Below are 20,341 nucleotides of genomic sequence, written 5' to 3' on the forward strand. Positions count from 1 at the left end.
CCCCACTCCCGGGAGCAACCCCCCCCTGGGCAGCATGTAGTACGGCCGGGAGAGACCGGCCCTTCCGGTGCAGGGCACTTTCGCCTCCTCCTCTTCCTCCCCCCGTTTTCCCTGGGGCGGCCCATCCTCTCCTGGCAGCTCCCCTCCCCCCCAGCCCAGTGGCCGGCGAGTGCCATACCTGCATGAGCACTGCTCCGACAGTGGATCTTCCCACTCCGAACTGGTTCCTGACGGATCGGTAGCTGTCCGGCGTGGAGAGCTTCGAGAGCGCGATGGCCACATGCTTCTGGAGGGGGATGGCGGGCCTCATGTGAATGTCCCTTCTGCACAGAGCAGGGGCGAGCCACTCGCAGAGCTCCAGGAAGGTGTCCCTCTTCATCCTGAAGTTCTGGGTCCACTGTTGGTCTCCCCAGCGCTCCAGGACGATGCGGTCCCACCAGTCGCTGCTGGTGTCAAGACGCTAGATGCAGCGGGGCACGCCGGCGCCCGGGCGCCGCCGCTGCTGGGCCATGGCCCCTAGGGTGGCTAGGCGGAGAGGCAGGGGGCTGACGTGCACCAGGTGGTGCCAGGCAGCCTCCAGCCATTGCTGGCAGGCTTGCAGCAGCAAGTCCAGAAACTGCACCAGAAAGTACAGGGTGAGCTCTGGCTCCATGTTGCCACCTGTGGCGGCGTCCCCGAAGGGAAGCACCGACACAGACGGGCGCAGAGAAAAACGCTTTGCTGTCCCTCAGCGAGGTTGGCAAGCAAGCGGAAAAGCTAGAACCGTCTGTCCAGGGGGGTCCCTTTAAGCACGAGCCTCAGATAGCCTCAGACATCAGCCACTCAAAGCAACCACTGACCTGATGCCCTACCAGAACCGGTTTCAGCCGCCCTTAAGTGCTCCCCAGTGTCCAATCAGTGTGGACGCGCTAGTTTGAATTAGCAAAACGCTTATTGGAACTAGTTTTTAAGTCTAGATGCGCTAATTCGAATTAGCTTAGTTCGAATTAACTAATTCGAACTAAGTTAGTTCAAATTAGCGCTATAGTGTAGACATACCCTAAGAGTGTTGTGCACTATCGTGTACACATAGGCTCCTAATCAAGAACATAAATGGAAGATGGGTGCCTAAGGAGAATTTAGAAGGGAGATTAAGGACCTGCAAGGCTGCTGCTGGGTAATCCAACATGAATGTGCTCATATTTGTGTGTTGTGGGCATGGTCGAGGCACAAGGTGCCTAGGTGGAGAGACAAGAAGATAAGCCAATCCTAAATTGTGGGGCAGTGATCCAGTTTTCTTCTTGGCTCTGGATCAGTACTCGAAAGGCTGCCACACACCCCCTTTCCTCAGCATTGGGCCTAAAGGTATCATCTTTGGCAATCAGAGAACTTAAAATTCCAGCCATTCCTGAGGTCCAAATAGAGAGGTCAGGCTCCAATCCAGCAAACAATTTGGGACTGCTCACAGTATGTACAGTAAAAACACATAGGGTATGTCTACACTACAAAGTTAATTCGAACTAACAGACGTTAGTTCGAATTAACTTTGATAGGCGCTACACTAGCGCTCCGCTAGTTCGAACTTAATTCGAACTAGCGGAGCGCTTAGTTCGAACTAGGAAAACCTCATTTTACGAGGACTAAGCCTAGTTCGTACTAGCTAGTTCAAATTAAGGGGTGTGTAGCCCCTTAATTCGAACTAGTGGGAGGCTAGCCCTCCCCAGCTTTCCCTGGTGGCCACTCTGGCCAACACCAGGGAAACTCGTCTGCCCCCCTCCCGGCCCCGGTCCCGGCCCCAGCTCCGGCCCCCTTAAAGGGGCACGGGCTGGCTACGGTGCCCGTGCCAGGTGCAAGCCTGCCAGCACCCAGCCAGCAGACCCTGCACTTGGCACGGATCGAGCCACCCACCCGATGCCCCCCAGCCCTCCCCCTCTTCCCGGGACCAGCCTGGCGGCTCCCGGGAGCTTGCCCGGGACCGCAAGAGGTGGACACTCGCCTGGGCTAGTGCAGACATCGTGGACCTTGTCCACGATCTCCGCACTAGGCACAGGAAAGTGGCCGGCTAGGGCAGGAGAGCTGCCAGCCTGGCCACCCAGGAGCAGGTGTGCAAGAGAATCAAGGGGGTCCACTGAGACCCCCGACCCTGAGCCCTGAGCTTACAATGGCCATCCTGGGTCAGACCAAAGGTCCATCTAGCCCAATAGCCTGTCTGCCGACAGCAGCCAACCCTAGAGACCCTGGAGGGGATGGACCAAAGACAGTGACCAAGCCATTTGTCTCGTGCCATCCCTCTCCAGCCTTCCACAAACCTTGGGTACGGACACCACTCCTACCCCCTGGCTAATACCACTCCATGGACTCAACCTCCATGAATTGATCTCACTTCCCTTTAAACTCTGTTTTAGTTCTAGCCTTCACAGTCTCCTGCAGCAAGGAGTTCCACAGGTTGACTCTTTGCTTTGTGAAGAACAACTTTCTGTTACTAGTTTGAAGCCTGCTACCCATTCCTTTCCTTTGGTGTCCTCTAGTCCTTCTCTATGGGAACTAATGAAGAACTTTTCTGTATGCACCCTCTCCACCCAACTCCTGCTTTTAGAGACCTCTATCCTGTCCCCCCTCCGTCTCTTCTTTTCTAAGCTGAAAAGTCCCAGTCTCTTTAGCCTCTCTTCATATGGGACCTGTTCCCAACCCCTGATCATTTTAGTTGCCCTCCCCTCTCCCAGCCTCTCTCTTCCCCTCTCCCACCTCCTTTTCCCAGTCTCCCCCAGTTTTGTTCAGTAAAGACAGATTCCATTTTGGAAGACACGTTATCTTTATTTTGTACATCAAGAAGAGGGGCTAGGGAAGGGTAAGTAGAAGGAGGTGAGGGAGGAATGGGGCACTAGCCCCCGATGGGGCTGGCTCTGCGGGCTTTTGGGGGTGGAAGCTCTCCTGCAGCCCCCCAATTGCCCCCTCTCCCCAGATAGCAGACTACGGCAAGTGCAGCCAGGCTGATGGCCGAGTGCTGTGATGTGCCCAGTGTGGGTAGTCCGGGCAATCCAAGCCAGGACTGCTTTGCAAGTGGGACACCCCTGAGAACTGTCTGTCCGGGGTGGGGGTCGGGACCCTTTAAGCACAGCCCTCAGCTAGCCTGAGACAGCATCTCCACGCTCTAAGTCCTCCTCTGATGCCCATCTGGCACTGCTTCCGGCCATCCTTCAGCCCGCGTCCACTTAACGTGGACATGCTAGTTCGAATTAGCAAAATGCTAATTCGAACTAGTTTTTTAGTCTGGATCCATTAGTTCAAATTAGCTTAGTTCGAATTAAGTAATTTGAACTAAGTTAGTTCGAATTAACGTTGTAGTGTAGACATACCCATACTTATATATTTACAGAGCATAGGCTGTAAGCTGGAGGGCGGATTCACTAACCAGGAAAGACCAAATATAACCCCAAATGCTCAAGATTAGTTCCATATCTTTTTTTTCTCAGGTTGAGCTTTACTAATAAACAAGATGCAAAAGGGATGGAGTAATACAGAATGCTTATTAACAGAGACTTTTTTTCCCCACAGAGCATGGCTCATCCTTCCTCTTTCCTTATAAGCAACCATTTCTGGCTACTATAGCAGAACCTATATAGAACTTCCCTGATTTTGTATCCTCCTCCCCACAACTCCCTGAAAAAAGGTACGAATTCTTATAGTTGATATTCTTTGTATCACATGTTTGCTTGTAGTAATATGCTCTGGGAATCAGTTTTAAAGTGGTCAGGGGACATAAAAAGTGCACTGCATTGATGTGTCCCCAGTGTCTGGTGCACCCTATCACTATTCTGTCACTATTTAAGACAAAAAAGAGAAAAAATGGATTAATGGGCTCCAGTGTAAGACACTGTTATAGAGAAGGGGGAAAAAAAACAATCTTGTGACTCAAACATTTTCTTGTTATCAGGCAGAATTTAAAAGCCTGCAGGAAATTAAACCTATACACCCAACAAAGAGGAGCTTAGGCAATATGAAGTGTGATTATGCTTGACTCATTTGCATTCTGGGATACCAATTTTCTTTATGCATTCATGTAGGTCCTGTTTAAAAAGTGGCATTTTACAGCTCCTTTTTCAAAACGATTTTGTAGTTATTGTTTATAACACTCAAATAGGAAACTAATGATTTTCTTTTTGATATTTAATTATAGCTAATAACAAATTACTGTAAATTTACATGCTGGATTATTAATGAAAATATTTCAGCAGTATGTTTCTATGTTGCATTGAAATAACTCTTTTGGGGATGACTAAACTATCACTAAGTCAATGTTGATATAGTCCCTGTTGTTGCATGTTCTACTGAAAAGGGTACTGTGAATTTTGACCGGAGGGTAACAGGTTATTGACAATAAATAATGATGCTTAGCATTTATACAGCACTTTCTAGCTGAAGCAATGAAAATCCTTTACAATTATTGTTTTTCATAACATCCCAAAATGCAATGTATATGTGGGGAGCACTCTACCACTGGCTGTAATCACTTCTTATATATTTCACAGTTTTTATTTACTAGATTTCATAGTCAAGATACAACAGATTAGAGTATGAATATTACTTGATGCCACTGAAGCTGTTGAAGGATTTGGGTTTTCAGAATGCAGTTATTGAGATGGAGTTTGTTCTGCACACCTGGGATCTAAAATTGAGATCCTTGAAGAATTCCTCCATTAAAAAAAAATAAGGGTGTTAACGCATCAGCACATTACACTTCCAACATTATAGAACCACTGATAAATCCTGTCATGGCACTGATTCAGTCCTGACTTAGGGTATGTCTACACTGCAGCATTTTCCCGGAAAAACAGTTGTTTTTCTGGAAAAACTATACTTACATCCACACTGCTTTTGCATTCTTTTGACAGAGAGTTGAAAGAATGGAGGGGGTCCCGCCGCCTGGGCGGCTTTGCTCCCGGGCAAACGAGCAAAGCCGCCCAGGTGGCGGCTTTGCTCTGGTGTCCCTGGTCTGCTGGGGCGGGTCCAGCGGCTTTGCTGGACCCCCCCAGCAGACCAGGGAGACAGGAGCAAAGCTGCACAGGCGGCATCCCGCCGCCTGTGCGGCTTTGCTTGGGGGCAAAGGAGCAAAGCCACACGGGCTGCGGGGTCCCTCCGCCGGTGCAGCTTTGCTCGGGTCTCCCTGGTGTGCTGGGGGGAACTTCCCCCAGCACCCCAGGGAGACTGGAGCAAAGCCGCACTGGCAGCGGGTTCCCTCCGCCTGTGTGGCTTTGCTCGGGTCTCCCTGGTTTGCTGGAGGGGAGGGGGCGCAGCTAGTGTTCCCCCCCCCCCCCCCCAGCAGACCAGGCTTTTGTTGCGGGACGCCTCGGGTAGAGCAGCTGGGGTGCTGCTGGGTTGGTCCTGTGGGAACCTACCGGGCAGCGCCCCAGCTGTTCTGTCCCAGGCTCCAGATTCAGCAGTTGTTGAAACTGATCAGGCTGATTCCAGGAAGCTGGGGGCAGAGCAACTGGTCAGTTTCAGTGGCAGCAGCTGAATCTGGAGCCAGTTCCGACTTACATACAAATTCAACTTAAGAACAAACCTATAGTCCCTATCTTGTACGTAACCCGGGGACTGCCTGTACAGGAAGCCCGAGGCAGAGTTGCTCTGACCCGGGCTTCCTGGAATCAGCCGCTGATCAGTTTCAGCAGCAGCTAACTTGGGGACGCCTGGGGTTCTTAAGTTGAATCTGTATGTAAGTCGGAACTGGTGTCCAGATTCAGCCTGTTGAAACTGATCAGCAGCTGATTCCAGGAAGCCTGGAGCAGAGCAACTCTGCCTCGGGCTTCCTGTAGTCAGCCGCTGGTCAGTTTCAGCAGCGGCTGAATCTGGACGCCAGTTCCGACTTACATACAGATTCAACTTAAGAACAAACCTACAGTCCCTATCTTGTACGTAACCCAGGGACTGCCTGTATTTTCTTCCACTATTTGATCTGAGGAAGTGGGTCTGGCCCATGAAAGCTCATCTAATAAACCATCTTCTTAGTCTTTAAAGTGCTACATAGTCTTGTATTTTGTTTCAGCTACACCAGACTAACACGGCTACATTTCTATCACTATTTTCAGACCAGTTTATTTTATTTGTTCATTTCTGGGTATTTCTATCACCTTAATCTTATTACAGATGGTGCAGGCATTCATGCCTAAAGTTAAGGTTACCTGACAGTTTTTTACTGAAAGACCTGTCTTCTGTTGCTTATAATATTTGCAAACCATTCAGTCTGAAATTTTCTATGATGCATGTGCCTCAGGCTGAATTGTTTGTGGAAAGTTTCAGCTATTTGTGAGACCAAGCTCAGAGAAAAAATGTGTCACTTTACAATGTTAAAGAAATTCTTACACGTGTGTAATTGAAAAGATTTAACGCCTCATGCTTTGGCTCAGGCAGCTAATATTTAGCAGGGGGTGGACTGCTGTTAGGGATCTGCTTTTTGCTGTTTCCATGAAAAATAAACCACCCACATTTGGCCAAAATGTACGTTTGTGCTTGCTGAGTAGTGACTTCTTGGCAGCTAAAGTCTCTGAGGTGCCTATGCGACAACTGGACTGTGCAGGCACTGTCCCCACAGAGTGAGTAAGCATGCTCCACTGGAGCTGGACAGGACTTGCTTTGTAATTGCTCCTCTGGTCAGGTGTGTGCCTCTGTGGCACAAGGCAAAGGAGCTGAAAACAGAGACTGTCTTTCCTGCCCTAGTGTCCAGGCAACATGGGGAAATACAGATGTGAGGAACTTACAAAAGAGGAAAAGATGAGGATGGGGAAGGGTACAACTGAGGAACAGTAGGAGACTAGCAGAGGGGAAGTTGGGAACAGGAGCTAGGAGGGAATATAGAGACAGAATATGGAAGACTATAACAAGAGAAGGGAGGGGATCGGGAGCAAAGGGAGGTTAAGAAGTAAGGCTATGTCTAGACTGCAGGCTTCTTTCGAAAGAGGCTCTTTCGAAAGCATCTTTCGAAAGAGCCTCTTTCGAAAGATCGCGTCTAGACTGCAGGCGGATCTTTCGAAAGAGCAATCCGCTTTTTCGAAAGAGAGCACCCAGCGAGTCTGGATGCTCTCTTTCGAGGAAGCCCTATTTACATTGAAGAATGCCTTCTTTCGAAAGAGGAACTTTCGAAAGAAGGCGTTCTTCCTCGTGAAACGAGGTTTACCGCCATCGAAAGAAAAGCCGCGTTCTTTCAAAATTATTTCGAAAGAACGCGGCTTGAGTCTGGACACAGGGGAAGTTCTTTCGAAAAAAGGCTACTTTTTTCGAAAGAACCCCTGAGTCTGGACACAGCCTAAGGGAGTAGGAACACAGAGAGGGGAATGGGCAGTGAATGTCATGGAAGGTAGGGATTCAGGCAGGAGCTGGCAAGAATGGTAAGAAGAGAAGTGGTGTGGAAAGGGGCAGGAACTAGAGTGGGGGAATGGGAGTGTCTGGGAGAGATAGGCCAGAACTGGGACTTGAACATAGGAGTTGTCAGTCTTAACAACTTTGTGATCTAACAAATAGCTGTGAAACCCACAAGCAAATTGTGTTTTTCCATCACCCTTCAGTGGCAGGTTCATATAGATGATTATAGCCTTTTATTGCTACCACTTTAATGTTAGGTAAAGTGGCAGAGAGCTGTGCTGTAAAAACAGAGCCTTGATAACTCCCTTCTGACTATAGGTTAATAAGGTTCCATATGATTAAATTTTTGCTGTTTCCATTTTTCATGTTGTGTCTCTAGGAAGGTACATAAAAGGCAACATGAAGTTCTTTAAATACTTTAGAAGCAAGAGAAAGAGGAAGGAGACTGCACATCCTCTAGTTAGTGTGAAAGGAGCGCTAATAACCAAAGATATTATGAAAACAGAGGTGTATAATGCCTATTTTGCTTCAGTTTTTCACTATAAAAGTTAATGGTAACAATCAGTATTAACAACACAAGAAAGGAACACAATCTATAACAGGGAATGAATAGGTTAAAGAATACTTATATAAGCTGGATCAATTCAATTCTGCAGGACTCAATGAAAATCATACTAGAGTATTTAGGGAACTAGCTGAAGCAATTTCAGAACCATTAACAATTATCTGCAGGAACTCACAGATGTTGGGTATGATCCCAGAGAAGTGGAAAAGGGCAACAATAACGCTTCCCTTAAAAAAAAAGAGAACAAAGAGGGCGTAGGGGATTACAGATCAGTCAGCCTAATTTAGATACCTGGAACGGTACTGGGACAAACTATCAAACAATCAATTTGTAAGCACATAGAGGGTTATGAGGAATAACCAGCATGGATTTCTCAAGAACAAATCAAGCGAAACCAACCTAATTTCCTTCCTTGACCGGGTTACAAAATTATTGATAGCAAGGAAGTAGTTGATGTGATAGATCTTGATTTTTAATAAGGCTTTTGACAAAGTCCCACACGACATTTTCATAAGCAAACTAGGGAAATGTATCAGAGGGATAGCCGTGTTACTCTGAATCTTCAAGAACAACGAGAAGTCCTGTGGCACTTTATAGTTTAACAGATATATTGGATCTTAAGCTTTCTTGGACAAAGACCTACTTCATCAGATGCATGGCATGTATCTGACAAAGTGGGTCTTTGTCCATGAAAGTTTATGCTCCAATATATCTGTTAGTCTATAAGGTGACACAGGACTTTTTGTTGTTCATAGGGAAATGTAGTCCAGATAAATTTATTACAAGGTTTTGCACAATTGGCTGAGTATGGTGTTTCAAAAAATACTTATCAATGGTTCACTGTCAAACTAGAGTATGTGTATCTAATACGGGCCATGTGGGTCAATCCTGGGTTTAGTAGTAGTCAACATTTTAATTAATGACTTGGAAAATGGAGTGGAGCATAGCCTTATAATATCTGTTGATGGCATCTCCCTGGGAGGGAATGCAAAGTCTTTGGAGGATAGGTTTGAATTCAAAATGACCTTGACAAATTGGACACTTCATCTGACTTCAACGAAAATGAAATTCAGTAAAGACAAATGAAAAGTACTATTCTTAGGAATGAAAACTCAGTGCGCTATTACAAAAGAGACTAACTGGGTAGGTTGTCATACAGCTGAAAAGAATGTATGGGTTATAATGAATCACAAATTTAAACCTGGTCAACAACCATAGAATCATATAGAATCACATGATACTTGATTTGAAAGGAACCTCGAGAGGTCATTAAATCCAATCACCTGCCCTCATGGCCGGACCAAGGACCATCTAGATCATCTTTAATGGATGTTTATCTAACCTTCTCTTAAAAATCTCCAATGTTGGAGATTCCACGACCTCCCTAGTGCCACAATTTATTCCAGTGCTTAATCACCCTGGCACTTAGGAAGTTTTTCCTAATGTCCGAACTAAACATCCCTTGCTGCAATTTAAGCCCATTGCTTCTCCTATCATCAGAGGTCAAGAAGAACAATTTTACTCCCTCCTCTTTATAACACCCTTTTAGTTACTTGAAAGCTGCTATCATGTCCCCTCTCAGTCTTCTTTTCGAAATTAAATAAACCCACTTCTTTCAATCTTCCCTAATAGGTCATGTTTTCTAGACCTTTAATAATTTTTGTTGCTCTTCTCTGGATCCTCTCCAATTTCTCCACATCTTTCTTGAAATGTGGTGCCCTAAATTGGACACAATACTTCCACTGAAGCCTAATCAGTGCAGAGTAGTGTGGAATAATTACTTCTCATGTCTTCCTCTTAACACCTGTTAATGCATATCAGAATCATGTTTGCTTTTTTGCAAGTGTCTCACTGATTATTCATATTATTTAGCATGTGATCCACTATGACCCCTAGATTCCTTTCTGCAGTACTCCTTCCTAGACAATCACTTCCTATTGTGTGTGTGTGAAACTGATTGTTTCTTCCTAAGTGGCGTACTTTACATTCTCCTTATTAAACTTCATCCTATTTATCTCAGACCATTTTTCCATTTTGAATTATGAGCCTGTCCTCCAAAGCATCCTCCCAGTTTGATATTATCTTCGAACTTTATAAGCATACTCTCTAAGCCAGTGATCTCCAACCTTTTTAAGCACAAGATCACTTTTTGAATTTAAGTGCAATCCAGGATCTACCTCAAACCCAAACACTCTTGCCCTGCCTCCTTCCCGCTCCTTCTCCAAGGCCCGCCCCTGCCCACTCCATCCTCCCTCCCCAATCCTCACTCACTTTTGTAGGCTGGGAGCAGTGGTTTGGGATGCGGAAGGGATTCAGAACTGGGGGTGGGGTTCGGAATGTGGGCTACAGCTGGGAATCACTTACCACAGGTGGCTTCTGGGTGGTGGTGCAGGGGGGTAAAGCAGGCTCACTCCTACTCTGGCCCTGCACCACTCCCAAAAGCAGCCAACAAACTCTCTCCATCCCTGCCTCCCTCTGCTCTGTGGAGATGTAGTACAGGGTGGAAGGTGGGACACCCTGACATCAGCATCCCTCTTCCTCTTCTTCCTGTGCCCTGCACAGTAAACAGGAGAATCCAAGGGGTGAGGGGCACCTCCAAGGCAGAGGGCAGGAGCAGCACAGCAGTGCTTCGAGGGGCATATGAAGTGCTTGCATTTGATAGCCTCCCGGCCAAACCAGTCAGGATCACCTGTCAAAGGCTTCAAGATCTACCAGTAGATCCCGATCTACTGGTTAGTGACCACTGCTCTAAGCCATCTAAATTGATGAAGATATTTAAATGGTGCCAAAACTGACCCCTGTAGAACCCCACTTATACCTTTCCAGCCTGACTGTAAACCATTATTAACGACTCTATGTTCTTGTCTCAGGCACATTCCCTGGCTATGTCTAGATTGCAAGCCTCTTTCAAAAGAGGCTTTTTCGAAAGATACTTTAGAAAAAGCCTCTTTCGAAAAAGAGCATCTAGACTATAACCAGTACTTTTGAAAAAGCAAGACGCTTTTCCGAAAGAGAGCACCCAGGCAATCTGGATGCTCTGTTTCAAAAAAGCACAGTTTGCATTACATAGAACCTTTTTTCAAAAGAGCACTTTTGAAAAAAGGCATTATTCTCGTAAAACGAGGTTTTCCGCAATCAAAAAACCTGCCGTATTCTTTCGATTTACTTTTGAAAGAATGTGGCAGCAGTCTAGATGCAGGGGAAGTTTTTTCAGAAAAAGGCCACTTTTTTTTGAACCGCCCTTCCCTCTACCCCCCCCCCATAGTCTACTCTAGATACACCCTCTGTGTGGCACTCCTTCTTAGGATTTAGGACCCTGGAGTCCAGCTGACATAGGATCCAAGTCCAATGCTAAATCACGGAAGCCACCCCAGTAGCCTATGCATACTGATCCCAGAGCTGCAACCCCTGTGGATACTCCAGTTAACAGATTAACTCTTTGAGGACTACATGATAGTTAAAATAAGGTAGAAAAGACTTTGCAAAGGCCTTCTTAAGCCCAGGGACCATACTCAAAGACAGCACAAGAAATGTACAGACCTATGGAAAAACAACATAGCTGAACACAGTTCCCTCCCTTAGAAACCTAACAATTCCTTGGAGTCCTTTGGGTTTTGTCACTATCCTTCAAGAGGGCCAGGCTCCTACTTGTCATACACTGCTTTCTGATTCTGTTCGTGGTCTGCCTCTTTTATTGCTAGAGAAATTGTCCCTTTTAGAAGCAAGGTCTCTCACCTCCTTTTGCTTCTCTTCTCAGGGTAGGATTTTCCATTTTTCCTGCCCAGAGGTGAGGCTGCTAACAAAAGATTAAGGTTATACCACAGAGTATCCATGAATTAAGATTGTTCAATTGTTGATAGCCCTGCTTCAGATGCACAGTCATGGACTATCATCTGCCACTAAATGGAACTTTTAATCCAGTCGGAAGTTTACAGTCATAAACTGAGTTCATACAATTAAATGGGATTCGTAAGATTACATAGATAGATTCCCAAAACTGTCACCATCTCTAATGCATTTGGAAAATTGTTGACACTTGAACTTAATTTGGGGATTTTTCTGTGCAATGTTTTTTGGCTACTACTGTATGTTTACATAATTTCAATAAAGAGTAAAATTATGGAAATTGCTGTGAATCATTTCAGATGTTATTCACTACTTTATTGCAGTCATTAAGTCCATTATTTAAGCTCTGACTGATGTAACTTTCCATTATCGAAAGACATAATTACGACACTGTTGTGTTTGTAAGCCCATGAGTTTGGAGGCGTGGAAATTTTCTGAGAATATTCTTACAGTTTTTTCCCCTCAGGAAGCTCTTCTCATTATCTGGGATCCTGAGTATTTCCCCCTAATATGTACTATCTATCTCTTTCTTCATAGGCACTGCAGTGGCCTAACCTCTCCTCTAAGAGAGAAAGTTAGACCCAGGTCCAGCCAAAGAGTTTGCGGGGCCCAAGGCAGCACACTGTGGTTGGCTGCACCACATGGCTGGGCAGCTTCCAGGCAGGGCAGTGAGCGAGCAGGTGCTGGGCAGCACGGGGCTCTGAAGGTGCGGGGCCCAAGACAACGGCCTTGCTCACCTTGCCCTAAGGCTATCTTTCTGTATGGGTAAACTGAGGCAGTCCATGGTATCTTGCTAAGAATTGAGATCTCAAATCCTAAATCATTAGACAAGCCTGGGAATACAGCACAGTAGTTAACTTGACCCTGGTCATCCTGGCAACCACATTCCAAAAGGGCCTCACTTGATATGGCTGGAACCAAACAACCAAACAACCGCGTGGTATTGTTTTTCATTGTCTGCTTTATTCCTAGAAAATAAGCTTGGATCCCAAAGATCACGCCAAGGCAATACCACCCCCGCAGGAGACGCATTATATTTCCAGCTGACAAAATGACCATCAACATGCCTTTGTTTATGTTGGCTTATTTTGCTTCTTAGGAATAATTATTTGTATTACTGATAATATGTTTAATTGGTGATGGGCGGGGATCCTGTGTAACCTTCATAGTTCATTGACTTATGTGCACATCTCATTTCCGCTGCTAGACCTATCAAATCACTTCCCCTCCACCCATCTGCTGCCTATATAATCTAATCTATGTTTCGGTTAAGTTAGTGCTCACCAGGTTAACCCCTGATGAGTACTCCATCAGTTGTGTGAACCAATAAATCCTCTGCTTGTTTTCACCTGCACCCAGTGTGTCCAAAATTATTCCCTACACTTTCGAAAAAGCAGATTGCTTTTTCAATGCACTTTTGCAGTGTGGACGCTCTCTTTTGGAAGAATTTTGTTTGGAAGATCTCTTCCAGAAAAGCTTCTTCCGAAAGAAGGCTGTAGTCTAGACAGAGCCTAGCCTGTTGCTTGTTCGCAGGGCTGATCCCTGCTTCTATTTTGTTAAATGGTGCCACAGTTTACCCTTTTCAATTTTTAAGTACTGAAAGATGCTTTGCAAAATAATAGATTGCCTGACTTGCTTGATTTTGAATGATCAGAAAATACATTACCAAGGAGGAATATTTTTTTTTATTGTAATGAAGAATGAAACACTTTAGCTGAGGTTCAGGGAATTTGCCAGGTTTACCCAGGATCTTGCAGACATAAGAGAGCAACCAGTGTGGAGCAGCAAAGAATCCAATTATTAATGGAAATGGTATGGAATCAGCTTCTGTGATAGCTAGGTCAGAGCTTAATACAATGTTCTTCTGTTACTCACCAGCCAGCATAATGTAAACAGGATGAATGGAGACTTAGAGAAACCAATATATTCATGATGTCACTCAATATGTTCTCTGTACAGCTCCAAATTAAGATTTCAGCCATTCAGACCATGCTTACAATTTTTTTTAGACAAAAGGTTGGCGCATTGGCATTATGGCTGAGGAGATATAATAGCTCATGGGAAACAGATATTCAGAGACTCTGGACATTGAATGACACACTTATAATAAGGTAAGTATTATACTTACAATGTCTGTGGCAAAATAAAACCTCAGCGCTTCCATAAACATAAAAAAGCTGAAATTTTACACCACAAGAATCTCAAGCAATCACACAGAGTGTTTGGAACCTGTTACCTATTAGCCATAGTTCTATTCAGAGCCTTTCTTTATAAATAATATAGCAACAGCTTTGTTCAAGAGAAGAAAGAGAGAAGACTCTTAATTTCTACAGCAGGATCTGTTAGAGGAGATGGGATTTGGGAATCAAGCCTCAACTTGCCTTTTACTTTGGGAAATACAGACAAGTAGTGTCCATCTAAGATGAATGCTTTAAAAAATGTTGTATTTCATATTATTTCACAGAATGGTTTGTAGGATGCATAAATAACTGAAAATGGTTTAGCCTGACGTTAACTCTCATCAGATTAACTGAGAGCCTTTAGGATCCCAAATATATTTCTGCTTATCATGTTTCACTTTGTGAGGGGATTATGGAATATTTAACTCACATTATTAGCATCTCAAAATGATGTTACAGTTTTCCTTTAACAGCCCTAGAAGTGGTAGTCCTAGAAATAGATAACTGATTGCTTAATGTAGTAATGCTAAGTAATTTATTTGTTTACTATGGGCATGGTACCAGCCCACCTTATTATTAATTTAGTCAGTCACTTCCTATTATAAAATACTGTTTTAATAATTGTTTCTAAGTTGGCAAAACTTTATCTATTGAAAATGAAATTTTCCAACCTAGGTGTCTGTCTTGAGAGCTGATTTTCTTTGCTGGATATTTCAGCCAAATGGTTCAGCCATTCATGAGAACAGAGGTAGGAAATATACTTTGGGGCAGGGACTTGGAATCCGCCAGGGGATGACTTCTGCCCTCCCTGTGAAAATCTGTCAAAATTTAGCCAAGATATAAAGCCTTTGGTAAACTGCAGTTTGCACATATTCTATCATGATTTTTTTATTTTAACAGATAAATTATCTGAAGATTTTGTCCCCACTAAGCAAGCTCAAGCCTTTCATAGCTGCTAGTCCTGACCAGACTGTACATGTGCACACCCAGGCAGAGCAACTGAGCTGCTACATGTCAGATGAACTCACATGTGCCATCTATACTGAGCACGCTCCATCTCCTCACAACTCGTACCTGTGAAGAGACTGTGTGTGTACATGCTCCAGGTCAAAGCCACCAGGGCTCAGGAGGGCTTAGTCTATACTGGCTGTTCCAGGTTGGAATGGGCCAGGCACTGACAGCAGGGAACCTGTCATACCTCTGTTTTCACTGAGACTATGTCTACACTGCAGGCTGATGAAGTGCTCATTGGCATTTGTCGCGGTATTAACTACTGCCCTGTCATTTGTATATTTTCTGCTGATGCTTTTAGCACAAGAGGTTTTTGCACAAAAACAGGCATTGTAGATGGGTCCATTTTGTGCAAAAAAAACCTTTTATGCAAGATCCTTATGCCTCAAAAAAGGAGCGCTTCATCAGTGTACTCTCTGCCAGCAAAAGCCTGCAGTGTAGATATAACCACACTCTCCCTCTTCTGGAAGCCAAAGTATGGAAGCAGAAGCCATCTGATTTAAATGCAGAAGGGATGAAAGCTGGACCAGGATGTAGTGAAAAGTGCATATGGATAAGCATCTGATAAATTTGGAACTAGGACAGGAAGAGAAACTGGGATTGGCTGGGCAAAAAGACTAAGTGGCAGCCAGGAGGAAGAGAGACAGCTGGGACTTGAATGGGGTAGAACTTGGGAGCCAGTTGGCTGGAGTAATGAACACTGAGATCAGCCAAGAAGCTTGGAGGAGACTGGGACTGGCTGGAGAAGGAAACTAAGATTAGGGGGAATGGGAGCAGAGGAAGAGAGGATGAGAAGGAGCTAGATATAATGAGAAGTAGAACTAGCTGGATAATGAGACTGGTACAAGGAACTAGGAAGGAGGGAGCCTGGAGCAAGTAGCCAGGGAGAGTTGGGGATAGGAAACTAAGACTGGGATGGTGAAGGGAAGAGACAGGGGCTGTGTCTAGACTGGCAAGTTTTTCTGCAAAAGCAGCTGCTTTTGCGGAAAAACTTGCCAGCTGTCTACACTGGCCACTTGAATTTCCACAAGAAGACTGAAGATCTCATGTGAGAAATCAGTGCTTCTTGCGGAAATACTATGCTGCTCCCGTTTGGGCAAAAGTCCTTTCGTGCAAAAGCTTTTGCGCAAAAGGGCCAGTGTAGACAGCTCAGATTTGTTTTGCGCAAAAAAGCCCCAACCTCAAAAATGGCTATCGGGGCTTTTTTGCAGAAAAGCGTGTCTAGATTGGCCACGGATGCTTTTGCACAAAAGTGCTTTTGCGGAAAAGCGTCCGTACCAATCTAGACACTCTTTTCCGCAAATGCTTTTAATGGAAAACTTTTCTGATAAAAGCTTTTGTGGAAAATCATGCCAGTCTAGACGTAGCCAGGGAGTTGTGGGGGAGACTGTGACTCTGACAGTCAGCTTGGAAAGGCAGACTAGGACTGGCTCAGCCAGTATTACCTTAATAAGGTTTTAGGGGTAGGAGAGAACAAGGGAAGAAAACTACAGTTGTGGACATGCAGAAAACCCTATCATAGCTGAATAGACTGATCATTGCAACACCAATCAAAGCATTGCTATAAGCAATCATATGGCAAAGACACTTTGACCACTAGTCTTGAATATGTTTGGCTGATAGAATAACACTGAATTTTGGTCTCAGCACTTAACCCTCAATATCAAGGGCAGTTGCAGACCACAAATGTATGAAACCATTAGAAACCTTTTTAGAAGATTTTTGACAAAAGGAGTTTTGTTCTGTCTGAGGCTAGTTTTATCTGGCAGAGTTTCAACTGTATGGAACATAGTTGTCACTATGAGTTTGTGAAAATCTTCCCGTGCACTAGAAGCCAGAGGTAATAGAGACTTTGAACGGCTCCTCATTCTTAAGCTCTTGGCTTCAACGGTAGGATGGGAAAGCCCAGGGACAGCATGCTGAATGCAGTACTTCTCTGAACTATAAAAGGATTAAGTTATGGTCTTTTAACAATCACTGAGCAACTTTGGTCATTTTCCACAGAATTACGTTTTACCAAACAGTAGCCTAAACAACTGAATAACTTCCTTCTTCCATTTCATCACAAGACATGAATAGGAAAAGTTACTGGAGATCTTGGATGATGTCACTGAAAGACCAAATGACATTAGTGAACGCATGCTATTTAACTCTGAACTTCCTGCACTCCTGATTCTGGAACATCTAAGAGAGATAGCAAAAGAAATCCTCTCTAGTATGGTTTTGACTAGATTGCTGTTAATTGGGGGCATCTATATCATCAAAATGCATTGGGTTTGTCTCCCATTAAAACTTGTTGATTTACTTGGAAAATGAAAACTTGAAAGGTGTGTTTGTGGATAAGCATTCAAGCTTGACTCTCAATATAAGGATTGGGAAATTAGGCAAAGAAGCCAAAGAATGAAAAGAATATAGAAGACATCTGTGCATCTAGCAAGTACTGTTGTGTACAATAAGTGACATGCTAATTTCCTTTCTGAGTATTGCATACTGTGTCTTTGCTAAAGTTTATTATCAAGTAAATTAAACTGGAACTTACTGCCTCCACTACATCACCAAGACCAGAGAATAAATACATTCCATTACTTTTTTTAATGCAGAAAAGAAAATTGATTTTATTTCTACATTAACAGTCAAGTGAAGTAATGTGTGCTGTCTACGGTGTGTAATAGGTGCTGTATCATCTGGTTACACAACACTGCATGGGGTTGCTTGGAAGCCAAGGCAAATTAGCAAAATGATAATAAAAAAAATCCAACTTCTGAAAAGCTTGTTAATTTCATTGTTCCTCTAAGAACGCTTTTCAATAATGCAAAGTGATTGAGGCAGAATGAATTGTTCTAATGTTGACCTCTTGACTCTGAACTACTGTCTGAGAATAAGGTGTGTGCTATTTCTAAGAGCATTGTAAAACTGGCATCTTCACAGAACTGTGATCTCGTCTTTACTTCTCCTGCCACCATGTACAAAAGACAATATTTTGATAGGAAGGAGGTTGGTAGCCTTTCAGGGTTGAACTCATGGCTGGTTGCCATACAGAAACAGAAAATACAGTGGTAACAATTTGCGAATTAGCAATAGCAATCGTTCCCTTTTGGGGTTGGAGTGCAAGTAAGACAGTTGTCCTAGAAGACGACGCAGGTTATTTGGTGTCTATATTGACAAGCTTTTTTCAGCAACAGTATTTTTATGAATTGATTTTTGATGAACCAGAGGTTCGAAGATTGTCTAGGGGTGGCGTTAGTTGCGAGGGACTGGGGCTGCGAAGGAGGAAAGCCTGAGAGTTAAATGCACTTAACCAATTACAAACTTTATTAACTACAATTTGATTATATTAAATCACTGTCTCTGATTTGTCTTAGACAGTGCAGCATGGAAAAAAAGAATATAACAAATAAAACCAATACAGCAATAATAAAAACTCCTCCCGTAGCCAATCCTTCTATGGTTATCTTTGAACAGCTTGTGGAGTTAGTCATTAATCTACATATACTTAACAACCTCTAAATATGAAATGGTTAATACAATATAGTAAGCATTACTCACAAGCCCAGTAACAATTATGATGCACAGACACAAAACAACACGTAACATGCTCCGGATTTGTACATCCTTTCGTGATTTGGTGGGTGGGAGGCGGCCTTGGGTGATCAACCCCTCAGCCAGGCTGGACGATACGTGCCTTCTATTTTGATACAGAACCTCCCTGAGCTTAGGGCTCAGGGTGCTTTATACTATAATTTTGACATCCGGTACCATATTAGGGTTATTTGATATCCAGTACCATATTAGGGTTCCTTCCTTGTGACATGACATCTGCCTCAAGGCATTGTGGTCAGTGCCTGATGCAGACATGACTGGCTCACGTGAAAGCTAGCCATGTTTTTGCTTCCCTGCTCCAGGTTCTTGTTAACTGATGTATATGACAGCTCATTTCTCTTATTCCTATCTTGTCCTGGTTTTTAGTGCTCATTAACTTAGTGTATGGGACTGCTTGTGTCCCTACTCTTATCTTTTTGGCCCAGGTGCTTGCCAAGTTAAGTTCCGTTTACTGAGAACTGTGCTGAACACCCAAGGGAATTCAAGCTCTGTCTCTGGATCCGCCTCAGTGGCCTGTGTTTTTCTTGTGAGGGGCTTTAGTGTGGCAGTACGGGCAATACACGCAAGGCCGTGGTCAAAAGTACCTGCTACACAAAAATTTTGACTTCTCATGAAATACATGCATGATACATACCACCTATGCTAGGGGAGGTAGTAGAAAGTTGGGCTGTGCATGCAGCTCACATAGCTGCCAGCTCTTTACCTACCATTATATTGTCTAGTCTCCTTTATTGGGTATAAAGCTGGTGCCAGCTAGTTATCACAGATTTTAGGGAGTCATATTGTATTGCCTCATATGACTCACTAATTTCTTAACATGGGATCCTGTTCAGCACTCTCAGAATGTCTCCTATCTGTGCTAGAGAATTCTTTTAAAAAGATAAAAATCATGAAAATATAACCCTTAACTGCTTCTCCTTTATGAGGTATCATTTCCCCAAAAGACGTAAAGTATCATTAGAAATAAAGAAATTGCTAGCTATGCCATTATGGAGCTCACTGACGTCTGTGTGTGGGTGTTCCTTATTGCAGTTATGCAGAATAAATCAGGGGCTGTATGTGTGATTTAAGGGAAATTAAGAAAGCAGTTACAGCAGATAGTGGCATAGCACTGGGATGAGACAGAGAGGCGCAGAATAGTGTTTCAGTAAAATTCTGGATCTTCACCTTTAATCTTATCTGCCATGGCCAAGTATAGTTTAAGTGGGGGACAGAGTGGGAGTAAGAAAGTGTGCCCCACTCTTGCCCTTTATGAGTTAAAACCCAGCCCTGGGAGAGGCTGGAGCTATGGAACTAGCAGCTGAGACAGCTACAGCCAATTAGGGCCCAACTGGGGCTGTATAAATAAGGGCTCCTGCAGGGAGGGAGATGGACTCACTCTTTCTCCAGCTGTAGAGCAGAATGGACTTAGCTGCCAGGGAAGCTAGGGGCTTCCTGACTTAGAGCTGGGCAGGCAGGCAGGCAGGCAGGCAGAGTTGGGGAAACCCTGGCCAGGCAAGCTCCCAGGCTGCAGGGCCTGAAGCAAGGCCTGAGGTACGAGGGCTGCAGGGAGACAGCCAGGGAAGCAGAAGGCAGCAGGTCTATACCCCTTGCCAATGATGAGTGGCCATTTCAGACTCCAGTTTGTCCCTGTGGCAGAGACTAGATGATGATTGGCAGTGGGTCACTGAGGCAAGGTGGATATAGAGGGTTGGGGGGTCCCTGAGTGGGAGGACCCCCCAAGCAGTGGGGGGCACTGCATCAGGGCAGTACCCAAGTGGGAAGGCACCATGGTCTGGGTGGGGTGTGGCTCCTAACTCAA

This window comes from Pelodiscus sinensis, chromosome 1 (genome assembly GCF_049634645.1).
Source record: "Pelodiscus sinensis isolate JC-2024 chromosome 1, ASM4963464v1, whole genome shotgun sequence".
Taxonomy (NCBI): Eukaryota; Metazoa; Chordata; order Testudines; family Trionychidae; genus Pelodiscus; species Pelodiscus sinensis.